This window comes from Dipteris shenzhenensis, chromosome 5 (assembly GCF_047967505.1).
Source record: "Dipteris shenzhenensis isolate YYH24624 ecotype China chromosome 5, Dip_SZ_1.0, whole genome shotgun sequence".
Taxonomy (NCBI): Eukaryota; Viridiplantae; Streptophyta; class Polypodiopsida; order Gleicheniales; family Dipteridaceae; genus Dipteris; species Dipteris shenzhenensis.
The window spans coordinates 12,905,298-12,927,983 of NC_141600.1; the positions used below are offsets into that span (position 1 = coordinate 12,905,298).

Below are 22,686 nucleotides of genomic sequence, written 5' to 3' on the forward strand. Positions count from 1 at the left end.
TGTGAGGGTGCCTAGGGTGAGATTCACCTACCACCGTAAGTTGGGTTCACACTACGTGTCGGCCATCCTCCAAAAGGTGATGTGAAGGGTTGTCGACTTAATAGGTAGGAGAGACGGGCTCCAAGATGGACACAAAGGATTTGTGTCCAGCCCATGAAGGTTGTGCACGCTATGGCCAACGGCTACATGCTTGAACACGGGAGGAGCTACATGAAGCACACGTTGGTGACATAAATGAGCAGGTAGTGTGATGGACACTTTTTTGAGTGAAATGCAAAGATGGAAGAAACGGAAACAGATGCAAGGATGGCACGGAGACCAAGGCACTCAAACAACGTGCCAATAAAATAGAGTAAGGATAAGGAAGCGACAATTTCTTTCTTCTTGTCTTCTTTACATGACATCTCAAGCTGACAGACATGTGCGTAGACGAACTTCACAGCCTTCCAAGACCAACTGTCTGGTGCGCCAACATCACAGCCATCGCTCCATGCTCATCCATCCTCTCAACTTATCTTCCGTCTTCCTTGAAAGATTTCTCATCACAACAGCATTCAAGGTCCGTTCTTCCCCGCCTCCCTGCCTGCCTGCCTGCCTGCCTCTCTCTCTCTCTCTCTCTCTCTCTCTCTCTCTCTCTCTCGATGCCTCGCTCAATGGGAGGGACTCCCATGGAATTTCTTTGCTCTCATGGCTTCTGGCATCCGCGGCTTCAATCCCGTCTCGTACTACTTACTTTTGGTTGGCGCATTTTGTACCCACTCGCCTGTCTTGCTGCTCTTAAGGCAGATTAGCGTGCTTACATGCATAGTTGAAAGCAAGATGAACAATGCAGTTTTTAGAGTCGCGATTGTGGAGCTAGCAACGCAGCAAATTTTCCGGTTGCCCACTAGCTTCTTGATTCCATGCTTCTTCAACCAAGAAGCTGCCCAACTCATCCGCCGGGGACGACCACTCTCAGCAGTACACCATTTCATAGATCACCCAGTCATCACTATTTGCAAATAATCGCTCATGTTTGACAAAATTGCGGATCGTGCTGAAATTGCCCGTTCTTTTGCCCTTCTGGTGCTGCTGATCTCGAATTTGAGACTCATGCTGCTGCTCCGCTACCTTTATAGCCTCCTCTCGTGGTTGATACCTCATTGATTATTGCTGGATCTCTTGCTTCTGATATTCTCAGATATTACTGCAAGGGCCCTGAAACGATGTATTGTTCGGGAGTTGCCCGATTACGGTTTTTTGCCACCACGTCGTTGTTGAATGGAACACGCCCCTGTAGATACGCTTGGAGCTCTCTTCTTACAAGTGTGCGGCTCTTCATGAATCATATCCTGATGTAAAGATTTACCTACACCGTTGGTAGCGGGCTGAGGCTGACAACAGGAACTCTGATGGTAGCCTGGTCAGACATGGTGCTGTAGACAGCAATTACAACTGGACTTCTGGTAGTCGCAAGTCTCCGCGCTATTTGGGTAATAGGTCTCTAGGCGTATGTTGCAAGGGTTGCAAGATACTCACAGCAGGAATCAGGAGAAACGTTGATGGCGGCCTGCCCAGTTACTGCAAGTCTGTGATCGTTTGCTGGGTAGAAAACGAACGAATGCCTTCCGCGAAATAAACTGGATGAGTAAAACCCATGCTTTGGCATGTGGCAACATTGGAGTTGTACTGAAACCTTGCTAATTTTAGAGGTGCGTGCCAAAAGTAAACATGTTAAAAGTAATGCTTTGCTACTCATCCACCACTTTGTCCCAAACGCTGGTCTTCGATGGCCAACGCCAAAACATGAGAGGAACGGGGGGGATCTAGGTGAATAAATCATCTTACATTATAGAACCTGAAACAATGAGGAAGTTTCTGGTAGGTATGTGACATGTCCTGCACAAAATCTCTTGCCAAAGGACGGCAAGAGCTCTTTAAGCCCATTCATGAAGCCAGCCCCAAAAAAGGGGGGATCTTGGTGAACAAAAGATGGAGGAGGGAAAAAAGGGGGACTGTTTTCCCACATCACCAGAAATTATGTCAGCTTACAGGACCCCCAACAATGAGCAAGCTTCTCACCTACTGTAGGTCCTTGACCATTTTGTTTTGGGCGAGCTTGAATGGGACCTAGTACGCGAAAGGTTGAATCTGCAGGCATACCACTTGAGGTTGTTCTAGTGCGTGAAAAAAATGGTTGAGCTTGGATTCCTCATCTTTTTTATATGGCCAAATGCGTGAACTAGTTTGCCTCATGATTAGCCATCTCTGCTTGGCCTTCTTAAAAACCTTATCTTTGAGACATTTCAGATACTTAGGTGGCTGAAACTGTTTCCTCAGAGGTCGGACACAATTGCTCTATTCACATTGTGGACAATTGGTGAGAGAGTCGCTGTAATTGACCCTCTTATTGTGCCACTGAGTAACTACCTCCCCACAAAGGTGCGAGCACACCATAGTCAATGGTATCCTTTTCTAGCACTAAGGCTAGGGGTTAAATACCATTACTGGGATGCGCAAGCTTTCCTTTGTTTGATTTTTCCTGCTCATCATATTCTCATTCGTTTTCTTGGGCTATGTGCTTCCCTTCTCATTCTAGAGCTTCCCATGCTAGAGTTTGCTGCATCATCTGCTGCATGTTAGAAATTACCCAACAGAGGGTACGCACAGAGGAAGACTGATAGTAATGCCCAGGAGCTCACACAGTGTACGTGTGGGGTGTGGAATCACAGACTTCTTAACTTAATGTGCATAGATGTGCAAGCCAGTAAATAGACAATGCTCAGAAACAAATATAGAAGCAACTCTTTATATTTCCGCCCGTCCACAAAGTAGGACAGGATACGATACCAAAAGGTTCTCCTACTAGATGTCAAGCACTTCTAGATCTCTGAGCCGGCGTGCTCCACCTCGAGCAAATGTAGACTCTCCGTCTAGAGTGATCCTCTCCACCTTGCTGTCTGGAAACCAGCCTAGGTGGGCAGCCCTTTGAGTGAGCTAAGTCTGCAGGTCTCCAGCCAAGTTCACCTCCAGGATGAGACCCAACTGCTGCTGCTAGTGCTGCTCCTTTCTGCTCCTCAAAAGCTGCTCCAGATGATGTGGAATGAGGGCATGGAATCCCTCCTTTTCTAGGGCACAAGGCCCCCTTGAATGGACTGACCAGCCAGGCTCATCCTGGCCGACCAGTCTGCTTGCTGGCCGACCTGGTTGGCTGGTCCAACCAGCCCTATATAAAGGCCTCACCATATTCCGTCCTTCTGTCAGGCCTGATGCAGGCCCCGAGCCTGCCCATATCCTCTGCCAGACAGTTCGCCACGTGGTTGCCTCCAGCCTGCTCATCTGCTGCCTCTTCTGCAGGTCCATGGCTTGCCCATTGCCTTGACAGCTGCCCACATGGCAGCTCATGTGCTGCCCATGTGACAGCCCCAATATCTCCAAGTCTACCTCCCCCATGATCTCCTCATATGGGGGCTTACAGATGGGGAGGTGACCATTCCAACACCCCCTCTCACCGACACACCCAGGCCCAATGCCAACACGTCGATGACGATGCTCCAGTAACTCCATGGTCGTAGTCCTCTGGAACTTTTCGATGTCAAAAACTTTTCCTGGCTTTTCATCCAGTGGTCCCTGCTCCACTAGGTCTAGTTCCGCTTCCGCATACCATCCTGGTACACAGGTCCATCTTTGGTAGCACCTCCTGGCACCACCTCCTTCAGTCATGTTCCTACATTCGAACTCGAGCAATCCAGCTGTCACGATCTTCCAGTTGTCCCCCTCATAATGAGTGAACAACCTGGAGTCCTTCCAGGCACCATGCTCTGAGGGTCTGTTTCAGCCCGCCCTTCCTTTGGCAAGGTCTGCAACCAATGAATATTTCCAGATAACTTGGACCATGAACTCTCGCTGAGTTCTCAAGCAGGTACTCTTCTGGCTTCAATACTCTTTGTCCATCACCTTCTAGCAATCTACGTCCGAGATTTAAAGAAGCACCAATACGTTACCTTCTGCCTTCGAAGAAGGCCAATTCCTTCCAGTCTCGTATCACTTGAGACAAATGAAGAGCAGAGCCTCTCCACAGCATGCTATAAAGGCTCAAATGCAGAATATCAAGTACATACCAGAGTGTCGTACTGCCTGTGTGCTTGCTCTGAAAACAAACCCTGTACCTCATCGAGGCACCCACCAAAAGCGTGTGTAATCCCGTACTGTCCCCTTCTTAAGTACAACATCCATCTAACCATGAGACCCCAGGGCCCTCCATGGAATCCACCCTCGTCTCAGTGTCAACAGCCACACACTTGGAAGGTACCAAGCGCTTACAAAGGCATCTGGTCCTCGTCGACCCACATCTCTATGTCAGACATCCTTACTGTGGTTTCTTGGTTAACATATCTGACCTCGGTAACACTCGGTAATGTCACCAGGAACAACTCTTCGATTACCACATTTGCTTCGGCCTCTCCCTTTGAATCTAAGTCGGACTCCTTGTTTTTTCAATCCGCCTTTTTCTTTCTGCAGTCCTTTTCAAAATGTCCTGACGTATCACAGTAGCACAACATCTTCTTTTGCTTCCTCTTGGAAGTGTCTTCATCATCAGAGTTGTCTTTCTTGGACTTGCCACCGTTAGGCTTGACCTTACCTTTGCCAAGTGTAATTCTTCGCCAACAGCGCCTTTTCGTCTTTGTCATCGTTGTAGAGCTTCTCCCGAGCTTCCTCTTGTAGCAGTAATGGACCCAACTCCTCAAACGTCAGAGGTTTGGTTCTCTGTCCTGCTGTCACAGTCGTAACAAAGCTCTTGAAACTCCGAGGTAGCCTCTTCAGTACCATCAAGGCCAAATGACATGAGTTTGTCTTCTGACCAACTGCCACAAGTTGATCCCTCACCACCTTGACCTTCGTCAAGTGGCTATGTACCGTATCTCCCTCTTCCATATCAAGATTGTAGAGTTGATGCTGAAGAAGCAAAATCCGGGAGGTGTTGTCCGTCTCGTACAGATCCTTCAGAGTGACCCACGCCTCTACTGACGTCTTGGCCATCTAGATATTTGGAAGAACAGAGTCCACCCTATGATTAATGCCAGGGCATGGGCATCTCTGCTCCCAAGCTTTGAGCTCCTCTCTGTCTACTGCCATAAGTATCTTCCCTTGCCTGTCCACCATGTCCTCCAGCTTTGCCTCCACTCCCGTTGTCAGCTTCCACAACTTCCGAGCCACTAAATGGCTCCGGATTTTCACCTTCCAGATCGGGTAGTTGGTCTCGTCTAGTTTCCCAGACTCTCCGAAGTTAGGGATAGTGAATGAGAGAAAACTGGGGGAGGAGGAAGAGAGAGCAGGGGCTGAAGAGGCTGTAGCAGTCGACATCTCTACTATTATACCACACAGCAAAGTCAAGCAAACTCAAATTTCAGTAGACCAGAACTCTGAATGCACCTACCTGAACCTGAGTCACCCTCCTTCTCGCAAGGGCACAATCCTCTAGTCGTGGAAGTCGATTCCTAAGAGCTTCTGAATCAGGGTCGTCCTTCAGCAAGGTCCCTGCCTTCAGGCTCCCACACCTGTGAGCCTCCTACTTGGGCTCTGATACCATGTTAGAAATTACCCAACAGAGGGTACGCACAGCGGAAGACTGATAGTAATGTCCAGGAGCTCACACAGTGTGCATGTGGGGTGTGGAATCACAGACTTCTTAACTTAATGTGCATAGATGTGCAAGCCAGTAAATAGACAATGCTCATAAACAAATACAGAAGCAACTCTTTATATTTCCGTCCGTCCACAAAGAAGGACAGGATACAATACCAAAATGTTCTCCTACTAGATGTGAAGCACTTCTAGATCTCTGAGCCCGCGTGCTCCACCTCGAGCAAATGTAGACTCTCCATCTAGAGTGATCCTCTCCACCTTGCTGTCTGGAAACCAGCCTAGGTGGGCAGCCCTTTGAGTGAGCTAAGTCTGCAGGTCTCAGCCAAGTTCACCTCCAAGATGAGGCCCAACTGCTGCTGCTAGTGCTGCTCCTTTCTGCTCCTCAAAATCTGCTTTAGATGATATGGAATGAGGGCATGGAAGCCCTCCTTTTATAGGGCACAAGGCCCCCTTGAATGGACCGACCAGCCAGGCTCATCCTGGCTGACCAGACTGGCCGACCATTCTGCTTGCTGGCCGACTTGGTTGGCTGGTCCAACCAGCCCTATATAAGGGCCTTTGGCAGCCCCTTTTGGGCTGCTGCCTTTGCCCCTTGCTGCGCCTATTGCAGGCCTATTTGCAGGCCTTTATGCCTGCCCATTCATTGCGCCAAGCAGGCTGCCTTAGCCAGAGACTATTCCGTCCTTCTGTCAGGCCTGATGCAGGCCCCGAGCCTGCCCATATCCTCTGCCAGACAGTTCGCCATGTGGCTGCCTCCAGCCTGCTCATCTGCTGCCTCTTCTGCAGGTCCATGGCCTGTCCTCTGCCTTGACAGCCGCCCACATGGCAGCTCATGTGCTGCCCATGTGACAGCCCCAATATCTCCAGGTCTACCTCCCCCATGCTCTCCTCATATGGGGGCTTACAGATGGGGAGGTGACCATTCCAACACTGCATTTGTTGATTGTGAAGAATCATTGCCTGGGAAACCTTTGGCATCGAGTCCAAGCATCCTTTGGACCTCTTGGTTTACTCTAGAAGTGGCACGACATGTTCCTTCTCTGTATATAAACCTGTCTTCTAACGTTATCTCCTGTATTCATTGGGTAAATGGTTATCTTTTTGTACCTCCGATCATTGTCTGAGTTCGCTAGATCTCTGACTTTGATTGTGTTGCCAAAACAGGTGATGACACGATACCTCCCACCACCAATGACACCTAGCAAAATTTCTCATGAAGCTTGGTGCCTGTTATGATACCGATGTAACATGCATGAGGTCTACTGCTAGTCTACTTCACATATGGGCGTCTTAAATATGTTTACTGGCATTGGAAGACTTTCACACATGCTTGCATAAATGAAAGAGATAGCGTCTATTGCCAGTGTACTTGAAGGATGGGCGTCCTAAATATGTTTACCGGCATTGGAAGACTGTCGCACATGCTTGCGTAACTGAAAGAGAGAGCATCAAATATAAAGGAGACAGCACATGACTCTCGGTAGAGAGTATTTATCTTTACTACTGAGCTGAATCGATGTCTCAAATCATATAGAACTGTCTTCTATGCCGAACATGTTTTTTTAACAGAGAAAATAGCCATTTATTAGAAAAACTTGGAGAAAACGATACCAAACCAGCAATCCATGGGATACTTGACTAATCAGACAAGACAGCTGGCTGCTTTGCAGCCTGCTTCATAGGAACCCAGCTGACTGCCTAGAGTATCCTGGAAACAGTTGCCATCAACCAGGGTGGAGGGATGTACATGCAATGAAAGAGGCAGGGGCAGATTGGAGGAGGGAGAGAGAGAAAGGGGGAGAAGGAGTAAGAACTGATAAAAGGGGGTAGAGGGAGAGGAAGAGAGAGAAAGGGGTGAGGGAAAGAGGGAGATAGAGAGAGATTGTGAGAGAGAGTGTAGGCAGCATGTAGGAGGAAGGAGGTTGGAGATAGGAATCAGGATTAGATGTCACATCCAAAGTGTACAATGAGTGGTGGATGGAGACTTACATAGTCCCTGCACATCTCCCATCTAAAAGTCCTTTAAAGGGCCTCTAAAATAGCCCTTTCCCCCCTTCCATTACAACCATCCCTTCTCATGGAATTTTACCCTCAAAATTTTACATCCTGGCTGTCCAAAAAAGTGCAGCAAACAGCAACTACTAATTAGCCTGGTCGGAGTTAGGAGTAGTCCTGGACAATGCATTCTGGCTGCCATGAATTCTCATCATCAAAGAGTCCCTGCCACTTGATAAGATACTCTATGTAAACCTTATTTCGAAGCATATGGTCTTTAATACCCATGATGCGCTCCGGGACATAGAGGATGTGACCTTCCTCATCCATAGGGGGTAGCTCAGGAAGAACTTGGACATGATGTCCTACATGCGGCTTCAGCAAGGACACATGGAAACCATTATGAATCTTGGAGGTATTGGGGAACTCCTACTCATATGCCACCTCTCCAACTTTGTGGATGATCTTGTAGGGACCAGTTACCTTTCAGCGATGCATAACGGTTCTTATGGAGGCGTAAATGCACATTATCTCCTTCAAAAGACAGATACCTCCTGCGTTCATCTGCATACTTCTTCTGCTTGGCTCATCCATTCGTTCCAAGTCACTTCTTGCATGCTGATTTTTCACAGTCATGTCTGCAATTAAAGGCGGCATCCCAACCTTGCATCCATACATTGCTTCGAAAGGGCTCATGCCAATAGAAAGGTGCTTGGTATTGTTGTAACAAATATTTCTCAAGAGCCAACCACTTATCTTGGGACTTCTTTGTATCATGACAAAAGTGCCTCAAGTATTCCTCCACCCATGTGTTCACCCTTTCTGATTGTCCATCCATCACAGGGTGGTAATTTGTGCTAGATGTGAGGAGAGTACCCATTGCTGTGAATAACTGCCCATAAATTTTGCATCTCTATCGCTGACAATTTCCAGAGGGAATCCATGATGCTTGAAAACATGCTCAATAAATGCCAAGTGACTTGTGATGCTGAATACCGGGCTTAGTGGGTATGAAGTGAGTGTGTTTTGTCATTCTATCCACCACCACATAAATGCTATCCCATCCCCCCTTTGTAGAAGGCAACCCTGTGATGAATTCCATAGCTATGTGAGTCCATTTGCCTTTTGGAATAGGTAATGGCTGCAAGAGACTTGTGGGTAGTTGGCTGTCCACCTTATTCTGTTGGCAAGGCAAACATCAGTGACATTTAACGACATCTCCCCACATGCCATCCCTAATGAAGCTCTGTTGATCTTTTCATATGTCGTAGTGATACCCGCATGTCCTGCCATAGGAGATGAGTGCATTTCGTGCAAAACCAGCAGCCTATACTTTGAATTTGACACAAGATAAATTCTGTCCTTGCAGTGCGACAGCCTATTATGCAGCTCAAATTCAGCATGCCTTTGGCTTGAAGGCTCCTGTAACTCCAAAAATATGGGAGATGCCTTGGAATTCTACATATATTCTTCCTGAATCCCATGAATCCACTCTTGATAGATGGTGGAAACGGTAGACAAACTGCAAGCCCACATTCTAGACAAGGCATCGGCAAGCACATTTTCTTTCCTCTTCTTGTACTCAATGTCGAAATCGTAGGACTGAACCGCAGCCAACCACCTCTTCTACTTCATGGACAAATTGCGCTGCGTAAGGAAGTACTTGAGTGTCCTATGATCCGTCTTAACCTTAATCGTGCTACCGTACAGGTAGTGGTGCCATTTCTCGAAAGCATATAGGATAGCCAACATTTCCTGATCATGAATATGATAGTTCGATTCCTTGGCCTCAAATTTCATGCTCTCGAAAGTGACAACTCCATGCTGTTGTCTTAGTACAGCCCCCAGGCCTTTGCCACTTGCACTTGTCTCTACAATGAAGGGCTGTGAGAATGAATATGATAGTTCGATTCCTTGGCCTCAAATTTCATGCTCTCGAAAGTGACAACTCCATGCTGTTGTCTTAGTACAGCCCCCAGGCCTTTGCCACTTGCACCTGTCTCTACAATGAAGGGCCGTGAGAAATCAGGGCATACAAGTATAAGTGCATTACTAAAGGCATCTTTGAGGTCCTCAAAATTGAGTTGTGCTTCTTTTGACCACTTGAAGGCATCCTTTTTCAACAAGTCAGTGAGAGGGACTACCCTCTTGGCAAAATGTTCAATAAATCTTATGTAAAAAGAAGCAAGACCCAAAAAGCCTCTGAATTGGGTGGGATTCTATGGCTGTGGCCACCCTCTTATGCATTTGACCTGGGCTGGATCTACCTGAATTCCATCCCTGCTCACAATATGACCAAGATACTCAACCTCTTCTGCCATGAAAGTGCACTTGGTGGCTTTAGCATAAAGCTGATGCAACCTCAAAATTTCCAGCACCTGCTTGACATGTCTGATGTGTTCCTGCTTATCCTTGCTGTAAATGAGGATGCCATCAAAAAATACCAGCACACATTTGTAAATAAGAAGCTGCAAACTCTTGTTCATGAGTGCGTGGAAAGTAGCCGGTGCATTGGTCAATCCAAAAGACATCACTTTGAACTAATATAACTCTCTCTATGTGAAAGGTTGTCTTGCGCTCATCTCCTTGTTTCATTTTGATTTTGATGGTAGCCTGACCTCAAATAAATCTTAGTGAAAAATTGAGCACTCTTGAGTTCATCCAACAGGTCATCTATCTTGGGGATCGGAAGCCTGTTCTTGATAGTGGCCTTATTCATGTCTCTGTAGTCAATGCAAATGGGGTATAAACCATCTTTTTTCTTTACTAGGAGTACTGGGAATGCAAAAGGAGAAATGCTATGAGAAATACAATTCTTCTCATGTTGCCACTTCTCCCCGTTCATCCTTAGAGAGGCGGTATGCGGCCTTATTAATTGGCTTGCTACCCGGCTCTAGGACTATGGCATGATCAACATCTCTCCTTGGGGGCGACTGTGAAGGCATATCAACAAACACATCTACAAATTCTGAGAGCAATTTTTGCATATCACAATCCTCAACATGGGGAATGCTACTCTCCTAAGATATTGACACATTCAGTGCATAGGTGGCACACTCCCTCTTGAGTTCCGTGGCCAGCTGCCTTGCTGAAATGACCTGCAATTTAGGGGTTGCAATACCATGCAATGTTATAGATCTACCCCTATGGACAAAGCATGAAGGGAGATGGCATAGAGTGTTGGCTGCGCATCCCACTAGCATCCCTATGTGCATGAAAAGGCATAGCAACCTGATTCTCCACAAGAAAAGATGTAGGCCTACGACCTCGCGTGCCACGAGTGGGCTGAATGTCAATTGGTTGCATACCATGAATATCATGATCAGTAGCACCACCTAGATCAATAGGGAAATCAGTTCCCTTCGTGGCTCCAATGTCAGGAGCCTCATCCGCATCATGTGTTATCGCCATCTCATCATGAGAGGCGTCCAAGGAATCTGTGGCATCAACCGAATCCTCATCGTCAGAGAGTTCAATGATCATGCTAAGCTTGGCTGAACCAGTGTTCCACATCTTTCACACACCCCGATGCTCAAGGGTCCATTTCTCCCCACACTTAAAAGCACAAGTGTCTTGTCTAGAATGTGGTTGCCGATGCCTTGTCTAAAATGTGGGCTTGCAGTTTGTCTGCCGTTTCAACCATCTATCAGGTGTGGATTCATGGGATTCAGGAAGAATATATGTAGAATTCCAAGGCAGTTCCCATATTCTTGGAGTTACAGGATGTAAGAAATCCTAGATTTACTATATTTAGAAATGTGCTAAGAAACAGAAAGGAGACTGAGATAGCAGAGAACAAGGAATAATTGTATTGCTTGAATGTCTGTAGGGTAGATGTTGTGTGTCATCCATACAATTGGGCCTCTCTTATATAGAGAGTGAAGAGTCACACATGAAAAGGTGTGTACTCCAAAGTGTGTTTGCATGAAGAGGTGTGTACCCCCTGTGAAGGGTGTGACCCTTGATGAGAGGGTACATTACAATAGAAATGTCTCTTCAATAGAGTGTCTCTTGTGAAGGGTTGTGCCTCATAGGAAGTGTCCCGTCGAAAGGGCAAGGGTTGTGCCTCATAGGAAGTGTCCCGTCAAAAGGGCATACCCTTCCACAAGTGTCCATTCATCAAACCATCCATAAGTCTAGAAATATACCGGAGTTTTGAACGTGCTTGGAAGTCCGCATTGGCAGGTATGAACTGCTTACGGAGCACGTGTTCAAAACGTTCCCATGTTAACACACTTTTGCCATCCATTAAGCATCTTTGCCACCATAGAAAAGCTGTATCCTTGAGGAGGGAGGTTGCCAAGGCGATCTTTTTGCCTTCAGTGAGGTCAACAGTATCAAAATACATGCGCATTTTTGCGAGCCATTGGTCAACTGTTCGGCGATTGCGTTGACCAGTGTAGGCTTCCGGAAGTTTGATGTCAAGTCTTTTAGTTTTGGAAGCTTGAAGTAAACGGTAGAGGGCACGTAGTTCAGTGTTTTTACCTCTGGTGGGAATGAATCCGCATAGTCGTCTGGTTGCATCACGTCATCCTCTGTATGTGTGGTACTTCGAGAATCTTGAAGTTGTTGAACTTTCTGGACCAAGTCGGAAATGCTGTCCTGAAGCTGGGAAATTTGAAGTTGCAATAGTGTTTCGCCTTGTACGTTGACTTCAGGGTTCTTTTTTGGACTTGAGTCTTTGATCTCTGGAGAGGCTTCACACGAGCGTTGCGACATATCGGAGATCCCTGTGAGAAAAGCGCGAACTTGCACTCTAGTTTGTACCATTCCTGGAAGAGGATTCGGGCTGCTCCCTGAGATTGCTCATGTTGGAGGGGGCAGGCGAGGCAGGATGGAACCACCCATGGAAGTCTGGTAAAGGAGGTCCTGTCTGAGGTAACACTGGTAATGCCGAAAGTGGTGTTACTGCTCGTGAGAGGACAAGAGTAGGTTGTAGAGTCCACGGATCTGAGAAAGGATAAGGAGCTGCTGTCGGAAGTGGAGGATATCCAAGAGGAGTGCCTTCAGAGTGTAAATACTGTCTTGGAGAAGGTACAACTTGTAGAGGAGGATATCTGGGAGCTGAAGGAGGTGGAGAGTACCCCGGAGATGCCGAAGGTGAGGGGTAAAATTCTCTCCAAAGATGGACAGCAAACTCTTGAGGAATATCGGGTTTTGGGTATCTTCGTGTCTCGTGGAACATAACGTGGACTGTGCTGAGGAAGTAATGTAACTGAGGTGCCTCATGCAGAAGGTATAGGATGTGGTCCAAATCACTAGGAGGGCATGTGACACAGAAGACCCACGATGCGAAAGCTCCGAAATGGGCTGGTTGTGCAATCTGAACACGATATTGTGTGGTAGATGATACCTGAGGTGTCCTTGAAATGCCGGGTGAATTACCAGGGGTTTCCATGCTTTAAGGGAGCGTCTTTCATTTGCTGTAATTTGATAATGACAAGAGAATCCTTAAAAGCAGAATGGAAAGACTCCACCTGGCAAGGAGAGCAGGCTATCAATGGCGCAACAGGCTGCAGGTACCCGATTCTGGATCGCAATAGGGGCTGGCGCACCAGGCTGCTGCTGTCAATGGCGAAAAATCTGTTTGCAGGCTGTTTTGCGACCGAAGGGCTGGCTGGTGCCGTGCTCACGTTGCAGGCTGGAAAGGAGCAGGGCTGTTAAAACCAGCGGGGCTGCAAAGGGCAAGGAAACTGGCAGCGAAAAAGGCAAAAGGCTGGCAGCGAAAAAGGCAAAGGGCTGGCAGTGTGATGGCGCATGAAGGCTGCAGTAGGTGGCGTGGGCTGGCAGCGAGTTGGCGAGGCCAAGGCAGGCAGCGATACCGGGCTGCTGGCAGCGAGATGGCGAGGCCAAGGCGGCAGCGAATCGGAGCGGGCTGGCAGCGATATGGCAAAGGCTGAGGCGGGCAGCGAACCGGCACGGCTGGCAGCGTGATGGCGAGGACTGAGGCGGGCAGACCCTGCGTGGGCTGCCAGCGAAATGGCGGTGGCTGAAGCGGCTGCTGCTGCGTGGAGATCCGTACGGTGCAGATCCGTACGGAACGTCAAAGAGGTGCGCCTCTTTTTCGTTGGGGGCTGCCTAAGGTTGGGTAGTTGCCCAAAAATTAATTGGGGGGTTTAATTAACCCTAGGGTAGCTAGGGTAAACCTAAGGGTAGGGGCTGGGTTTTTTTTCCATTTTAACCCCTCTAGGTACCCTTTTATAGGTGCTTGGTGCCTAAAAGGTGTGCCTATTCAAAGGGGTGTGACCCTTGGAATAGGTGCACCTTTTCATGAAGGGGTGTGTCCCTGTTTTTAAAAGGGGTGTCCTTACATGAATAGGTGTGTCCTTTTGTCCATGATGGGGTGTGTCCCTTGAGTGAGGAGTCGAGACTCTTCATCAAAAGGTGTGTCCGATGGTGGAAAAGGTGCGTCCCTTGGTTTTGGGACAGCCCAAGCACCTGAAAAGACACGATTTTTGTCGTGTCCATTCACATCAACTCGTGATGTGTGGGAGATGGAGAGTGACTTTAGGCAGGGTTGGCGCGAAAAATTTTTACTCTCATCCTCTCCATCTCTTCCATGCACAATGTGCACGGGTATCCTTCTAGCGGAAAAGATGTATAAGATCGGCGCTAGAAGGTGGGGGGCATTTCCTACAGGCAGGAGCGAATTTTGCTCTGATACCACTGTAAGAAATCCTAGATGTACTATATTTAGAAATGTGCTAAGGAACAGAAAGGAGACTGAGATAGCAGAGAACAAGGAATAATTGTATTGCTTGAATGTCTGTAGGGTAGATGTTGTGTGTCATCCATACAATTGGGCCTCTCTTATATAGAGAGTGAAGAGTCACACATGAAAAGGTGTGTACTCCAAAGTGTGTGTGCATGAAGAGGTGTGTACCCCTTGTGAAGGGTGTGACCCTTGATGAGAGGGTACATTACAATAGAAATGTCTCTTCAATAGAGTGTCTCTTGTGAAGGGTTGTGCCTCATAGGAAGTGTCCCGTCGAAAGGGCAAGGGTTGTGCCTCATAGGAAGTGTCCCGTCGAAAGGGCATACCCTTCCACAAGTGTCCATTCATCAAACCATCCATAAGTCTAGAAATAGAGAAAGGAATACGTCACAGATCGTGACACAGGAGCCTTCAAGCCAAGGGCATGCTGAATATGAGCTGCATAATGGACTGTTGTACTGCTAGGACAGAATTTATCTAGTGTATTGGTTTTGCACGAGATGCACTCATCTCCTATGGCAAGACATGCGGGTATCACTAAGACATATGAACAGATCAAATGGAGCTTCATCTGGGATGGCATGTGTAGAGATGTGGTTAAATGTGTCACTGAATGTTTGTCTGACTCACGTAGCTATGGAATTCATCACAAGGTTGCCTTCTACAGAGGGGGGATTGGATAGCATTTATGTGGTGGTGGATAGAATGACAAAACAGGCCCACTTCATACCCACCAAGACGCGGTATTCAGCATCACAGGTTGCTTGGTAAGCATCATGGCTATTTGACTGATCCCTATGCTAGGGTGCGGGCTGCTTATCCTTATCATGCATAGCAATGGCAGATGTGATCTGCTGTCCCCATCCGGGCAAGAGCGGTATCCTGCATAACCATGGTTGTGGTAAGTTGCTGGCTGAACTGCTGTCCTATCTGTTGAAAAGCACTCTAGAGCACAAAAGCTAGGGCATCCAAAAACTGTGCCTGTACTACCCCGAGATGCAGGAGAGACGGTTGAGTAATAGGGATCTCTGTACCGCCAATGGATGCACCCACTATGGAAGGCAATTGCTAATGTTGAGCAGCCTCATCACTGTCAGGTTGTAACTCACGAGGGGCACGCTTGGGTGCCATAGTGAACTGTCACGGGAGAGTGGAATATCGGATGCTTCCTGCAAGGAAATCTCAATCTGACAAGGATGGCTGCCCCAACAAGCGAGTACAAATGCAAGCAAGGAAATGAAGTAGACTCCGATAAATAGACATCAGAACCCTACTATAATGACACCTGATATAGTGTGTAGAACCACGAAAAAGGCCGATGGAGAAGCTCAGGAGGAAGTTCGATGAAGAGGCTTGAAAAGGGAGCCAAAATGACTCCAAACAGGGTTGTGAAAGGCCCGTAAAAGAGGTTGGAAAAGTTGACTTTTTGCCTCTTTATTTGATTTTATTTTAAAAAAAATTAAAAGAGGGGGGCCCCTAAGTCACCTAGGATAGTTAGTCCACTGACCTATAGACTACTAGTTAGTCTAACCTAACCTAACCATGGCTTACTCCAACCCTAGTTAGGTTGACCTAACCTAGCCCCAACTAACTAACTTGACCCAAGTTAGCTAAACCTAACCAGCCAGCTAACCTAATCTAATAAAAAACAAACTAGCCTAGGTATTAATAATTGCTTTTGTGTGCTAAGGTTCTGTATGTAGCAAGAGGCGGCGCAGGCAATGAAGATCTCCCATGGGGGTGGCAGAAATATGCGTAAGTGGCGGCGGAAGAGCAACGATTGCACGACAGCACGGGGCTGGGCCAAATCGAGCGTGGAGGATGGATCTGTTCACCTAGGGTTTTACAGGGCGTCTGGAGTGAGCGACAGAGTGACAACAATGGATTTTAGAGGCGTGCTCGTTCTGCCAGTCCCTTTTGGAGAATAGCTTCTCCTCGCTTCACCTGGTCAACTGTCGAAGGGAAAAATGGTGAAGTGTTGTTGCCGTATGTCGATTTGCAGTTACTTGCAGGTTCTTATGTGAGGAGGCGCTGCAAGATGAATGTCTAAGCAACCGCTTTTCTAATGTCGGATGTAGGCGCTTATGCAGCACACTACAAATCTTGAGTAGGCGCTTGATTCGACGAGATGGGAGCGCCTGCATATGCTGCAGCTGCAGATTTAAAGTACTGCTTGGTCAAGTACGTTGCCTCGCGCAAAGATTGGTGTAGCTATCACATCAAGTTCACTAGACACAATAAGTAGTGGATGGAGACTTATATAGTCCCTCCACATTTCCCACCTAAAAGGCCTCTGAAGGGCCTCTAAAACAGCCCTTTTCCCCCCTTCATTATAGTACAGCCTAGAGCCAGATTCCTGACAATGACCTTACAAAATGGAAAAGGAAGATGGCTAGAGGATAACCCTAGCGCGTTGACTAGGAGAGAGTGAGAAGGCCTCCCTTATGTGTGCTTGCATAAAGCACACAAATTCCCCTGCACCTACTAGTCCGAAAAGCCCAACCTCTACATGGTGCCTTTCAAGCAAGCCCGATTCACCCCATCATAAGCCTTCTCGAAATTTAGCGGGGATAGCCAAAGGCTTGTCCTCCTTCCATGCCTAATCTCTACCTCCCAAAAGGTGAAGATATTATCTAGGATGCTCCTCTCCTAACAAAACTTGTCTGGGTGTCGCGGATGATGTCAAGGAGGTGTGGATGGTGACAACCTAAAGACCTTGGCTAATATCTTGTATACAGTGTTGAGTAAATTGATTGGATGCCATTGGCGGAGTTAGCCTGGCCTCCCCTTTTTGGGATCAAGCAACTCTAGACCCGAGCAAGTGACTGGAGGAGCAGCCCGGAATCAAAGATCTCATAAAAAGCTAGACGTAAGTGCGTATGTGCTCTAGATGTCCTCCCTTGGGCATTTCTACACGGGAGAGTCGTAAGGGATTCCAAAAGCTCCTCATCATTGTGCCATAATGCCCAAGGTGACCACAAAGGGCATATGGGCCCAGATCTCCTTCCAAGTTGCGAGCACTTGTGGGGCGTGGCGGATCTCTGTTACCTGCAAGTCAAGTCTAGCCTCTCATATCTATTGCTAGCCCTTGAGAGGCCAATTCTTGCTCCTTGAGCTTCTTGATAGAGGCTAGATCCCTTTTGAGTGCCCTCTCTCTCTCTTTCTCTCTCTTTCTCTCTCTCTCTCTTCTAAGGGGTCTACTTGCATCGTAACACGTGAGATTGGATCTCTATTCTAACTCCCATGAAAGGCATCAGCCATCCATTCGGCCCATCCATCCTCCGGTAGGGCATCCTCTACTCGCAAATCTATGCCATGGCCAACTGAGCTGCCTCTTCTTGAAACAATGCATCTATAATCCTCAGCCCTTTTTGGGAGATCCCTTTCTGCGGCTGTTCTAGATGTAATACAGTGGGAGAGTGGTCCAACATTGTCGTGCTCGAAAAAATGCGAGTGGATCCCCCCTATTTGTGGGTTAGTCACTGGTGTCAAATCTTTCCAAAGCCCATTGTGCGAGCGGGACTTAAAGGAGAATTTGAGACTCACTTGCACTCTAGAGAACTCATCCTCATGCCAAGTATCTTAATAATTGACAGAAAAGCTGAATTACTCCCATGTGCCCCGATCTTTGAGGAAAAAATGGCAGTGGAGGAAGCCCCCTTGAGCTTGTCCTCTACAAACTCCAGATGGTTAAAGTCACCACCTCCAATAATTCAAGAATTGTCGGATTCGTGCTATAGCAGAAGCGCAATTTTCAGTGCCCAAATCACATAATACGCTTATAATCATTAAACAGGGATTAACAATTACACACATATCATTCAAAAATTCACATAAGAGATAGGGTAGAGAAACGAAAAGGCACCGGCACCCGATGGGGTGTGAATGAGGTATATTTCTTTATTCCAATTATAGATCTTCAGACAGGACCCTTACATGGGCTAATCCTATGTATATTTCTTTATTCCAATGATAGATCTTCAGACAGGACCCAAGGAAACCTAGAAGTCCTATAACGTAAATAACCCGATTATTACAATGGTCTTCCCAAGTGAGGAAATATGAAGTATGAGAACCCAAACTATCGAGAAAGTAGCTACTGGCAGTCCCTAAAGATGTCAAGTGAAAAAAAGCCCGAAATTTTCCAAGTAGAGCTCAATCTCAGCGAAACACAAAGGCTAAGATCTATGAGTTCAATATGCGGACACCAACCTATTTCTCAAATTCTGAAACACAAAAACGTCACATTAGAAACAGTTAACTCTAGCAATTCTAGCTAGAAAATTTCTAGAAATCAATATTTTCAGACCTAACATAGCCAAAACTCTTAGAAATTGGAGAAAATAGGTTAGAAATATGTAAAATTACCTCCGGGGAGCAAATACATGAAAGTGGAGGAAACAGCAAGAGCTCAAATTGCAATTTAGTAACACAGTGAATCTGCAAATCACAATTGTGTCTGGGCTGTCCTGAGCATGGAAACAGATGAAATACAAAATTGAAGCAAGCTGTGGCGGGATTTGTTGGAACTCGTCAAGCGAGAATTGAGAGAAGCGGTTGCAGGTGGAAATTGCAAGCAGGGGTGGCCAAACTGTATCACCGTTGAGCAGTAAGAGGAGAAAATCAAATTGCAATCAGCTAGGAGCTGATTTGCCGTTGCGATTTACTATTCTGTCCCTCTTTTTGCTGAACTCTTATGCAAGGTCTAGTAGAATCTCTATAAGTTGGCACCGAAGGTAACTCTTTGTTGATGGCATGTAGGTGCCTTTTGTCTCTCTTGCTCCATTGAGATGCAAACATATTGTTCTGTTCTACTGCTAGGAACTAGATGTACGGGCTCCTTTCTAGAAGAATCCATTTCCATCTGCAGATGTTCGAGGCCGAAAACATGTGCTTTCAAAGCATGAGAATTCTAGACGAGGTGGGCCACTTGCAATTCTAGGAAATGGACATGAAGAGGAATTAGTAACTATGCTCTAGACCCACCTTGATGGCCCAAGACATGAAGAAAGCATTTGAGACTGCTAGTGTTACGCTCTAGCCGAGGTAGCATGACCTTGGAAGAATCAGTCGACATTTCCCTTAAAGGATCTATCTTTGTAATATATTTGTTTGCGCTTCATGTAAATGATCGGGAGGGAATTAATGTCAAGGTCCTAGGTGAGGGTTGATAGCACCAGACTAGGTGGATCTAAGGCTAAGGGCCTAATGCAAGGAATGTGCCTAGGGGCAAAGGAATTAAAGCATCCCAAGAGAGGGGTGAAATGTTGCATTAGGAAGGCCCTATATGGATGACATGTGGCATCTAGATCTATCTAGGGAGATGGGGCTTTTTGAAGCTAGTGAGAGATGAGAAGAAACTGTTCACGTATGTTTATGATTCGAATTCTCTGTGAGCTCTCATGCTTCAGCAGGATTTGGCTGGGTGGAATAACTCGGTGCTTCTCCCGTGATCTGCAGTAGGAGACTAGAAGTAGTGTATAACAATTGGTATCAGAGCCAAAGGTTGCTAGGTGAGAGAGACGATCTGGGTGATGAAAGACCAGAGCTGTAAGATTGACGAAAAAAAAATCGTGAGCGTGATCTCTTGCAGCGTGATCTGAAGCGGTCGGGTACAAGGAGTGCGGGACTGTTTGTGGGTTCGATCGGCGCTGGCCTACGAACTGGCCTATGCAAGCTTGTCGCAGAGCGCAGGAAAGGCAGGTTGACAGACTAGCGAAGGGATTGATGCACAGGCGATGGTTCGTGAATGGTGAGGCTTTCGAAGCAATACGTGACGACGAGGAGACTGATTCCAGGCAGAACAGCGCGGTGGTCCTCTGGCACTGGCGAGCAGGAATTGCGGTGTGTTGTGCATAAAGGTTCGTGGGTTGACGGGCAGGTTCTGCGCTCATCGACCTTGACAGACGGTGTTAGGCTGATGGTTTGACAACGAACAGCGTGGTGGCTGTACGTATTATTTGCAAGGTCGTCACTTGTGGTTCGTGAATTGTGACGAGGAACGGAGAGCAAGGTTCCAATACATCGGGCCCACAGTCGCAGCCCTTCAAGGGCACGTAAACAGCTCGTATGCTGGGACTTCGTTGGCCACCAGTTTCAATTACCGACTGTAGTTGCAATCAGAGTAATTGTGTTACAATTGGCTCCAACTCGCTCAATTTCCAATAGTGCAAGCTGCAAAATTGAAGCATCAACTGCCAACCCTTCTGCAAGTTCTGCTACCCCGCAAATCGACCTGAGACAGATTCCCTCAGACAGATTTAGACCAGGGAGCACTTTACTCATTTTCCCTTTTGTTCTGTCATTCCTGTTTTGTCAGAAACAGATTAGGCTCTTGTGATTGTAGTAGTGTCTGCAGTTTGCGATGCTATAGCAGGGACAGATTATGCCTGTGCATATGCCTGTGTGCTTCAGAGTTTGCAGGAATTTCCCTAGTATAGGGAAAAGCGCTATTTGGGTTATGCATGTGTCAAATGCCTAATCAGGGTACATGTGGGATTGCAGGTATTCCCTAGTATAGGGAATTGTGTCAGAGTGTTAGTACACTGTATTTACAAGCGGTGTTTTAAAAAAAACAAAACAAAACAAAACACCCATTGAACTGAATGGAAGCAGAAGAAGGGGCTTCTAGGAGGGACCCTGGTGAGTCAGGAGTCCGGCCGACCCAGCAGGTGTCGCGTCCAGTAGCTCATACTTTATCTGGCAGGATTGCATTGCTTGAGGATGCCTTGCAACAGTTATTAGCGCAGCAGTTGCAGGCCAATGCAGGGCAGTCTGAACTTAGGAGAGCGATACATAGTATGTCTGCTAGACCTTCTCGAGAGGAGAAGGGAAAGGCTCCAATGGAACCGGAGTCTAGTGTCCATACGGTCGAGCCTAGGAAGGCTAGAGTGCCAAATATTGCCAATTACAGACCGGAAAAGTATTCTGGTCGGATGAACGATCGTAGCTCCGATGTCATTGAGACTTGGTTACACAAATGGAACGAGGCGTTCGCCATTTGTGAAATCAGAAATGACATCAAGAAGATCCGTGAGGCCACCCACATGTTTAGTGAGGCAGCGGATCGGTGGTGGATTAAACAACAAAAAGATGGTATAGCATCCACTACCTGGGAGGGGTTTAAAAGAGAGTTCAGGAAACACTTTTTACCTCCTGACGAAGCATCCCGAGCTTGGGATCAATATAGGAACCTTCATCAGAGAAATTTATCAGTGGCAGAATACACTGATAAGTTTCGAGAGAGTGTAATGAAGGTTGATGAACCCCTGCCTCAATCAATCCAAGTGAAAGATTTCATATTTGGATTGAATGATCAAATAAAAATGGAAGTTCGGACTAAGTACGCGAACATGTTAGATGATGCAATAGCCATAGCCCTGAACTATGAAGATGCCAAAAGCAGCAGGCCAAGTGGGTTTGCACAGGTCAGAACCCATTATGGGTATCCGAAGAAATCTGGGTTTAAGAAGAAATGGATTAGTAGAGGGAGTGGTTCTCAGCCGAGTGGTCAAGCTAAGCAGACGAAACTAGCTGAAACTCCTAAACCAAGTACCACCATTGGAGTGAAGAGGAAAGTAACCCCAATGGCAGCCCGGGCTTAGCGAGGAGAGAAGACTTATGTTTTGGTTGCCTTCAGCCTCATCAGTGGAAGGATTGTCCATGTAACAAAGATCGTCGGATGGCTGAGATGGTGATCTCAGAATGCGACGTGGAGATGGAGGAAAGTCCAGAGATGCAGATTCAGCTAGCGGGATCTTCTCAGAGGTTAGTACCTTGTTTGTTATGTGTGTCTGTTGCTAAGCTAGTAACGAGTGCACCTGATAACATCCTATCTAAGCCCGCAGCAACGGGGTATACAGCCTTTAATGATACGGAGTTAATTAAAATGAAAGGGCAAGTGGCCAATCATGATGTCATTGTGTTGTTTGACTTGACGTCAACTCACAATGTGATTAACTCCAAGCTCGTGAAGAGGCTGAAATTAAAGACAAGTCCATCTGACTATGCGTATACAGTCAGGATGGTAGATGGAAGTTCAACTGAAGTATGGGACCAAAAGGTTACCCAGTTGGAGCTTCGTATTCAGGACTATGCTGAGAAGCTTGATTTTGAAATGACCAAGCTTGCTCATGCAGATATAGCCCTGGGTATGGCGTGGCATTCTAGGAAGAATCCAGCCATTGATTGGAAAAAGCACGTATATCAATTCAAGATGAATGATGTGCTTTATGTCTTGCGAGGTGAGAAAGATATACCTCAGGGACCGTTGGTTTCCGTGATGGAAATCCGAAAAGCTCAAGAAGAGTTTTTATTCCTTTGCACAGCATCGGTAGAGCCGGTTGATGATT

At 46.9% G+C, this 22,686-nt stretch overlaps 1 protein-coding gene across 2 annotated transcripts in view; it reads left to right on the forward strand.

The window, feature by feature from the left end:
• The first annotated feature begins 445 nt into the window (after window positions 1-445).
• LOC147901637 (UDP-galactose/UDP-glucose transporter 7-like) overlaps window positions 446-22,686 on the forward strand; it is a 48,305-nt gene continuing 26,064 nt past the window's right edge. For both annotated transcript variants that reach the window (XM_087375072.1, XM_087375073.1), the window contains exon 1: window positions 446-559. The gene's annotated coding sequence lies outside the window, so the exon portion shown is untranslated. The remainder of the gene's footprint in view (window positions 560-22,686) is intronic.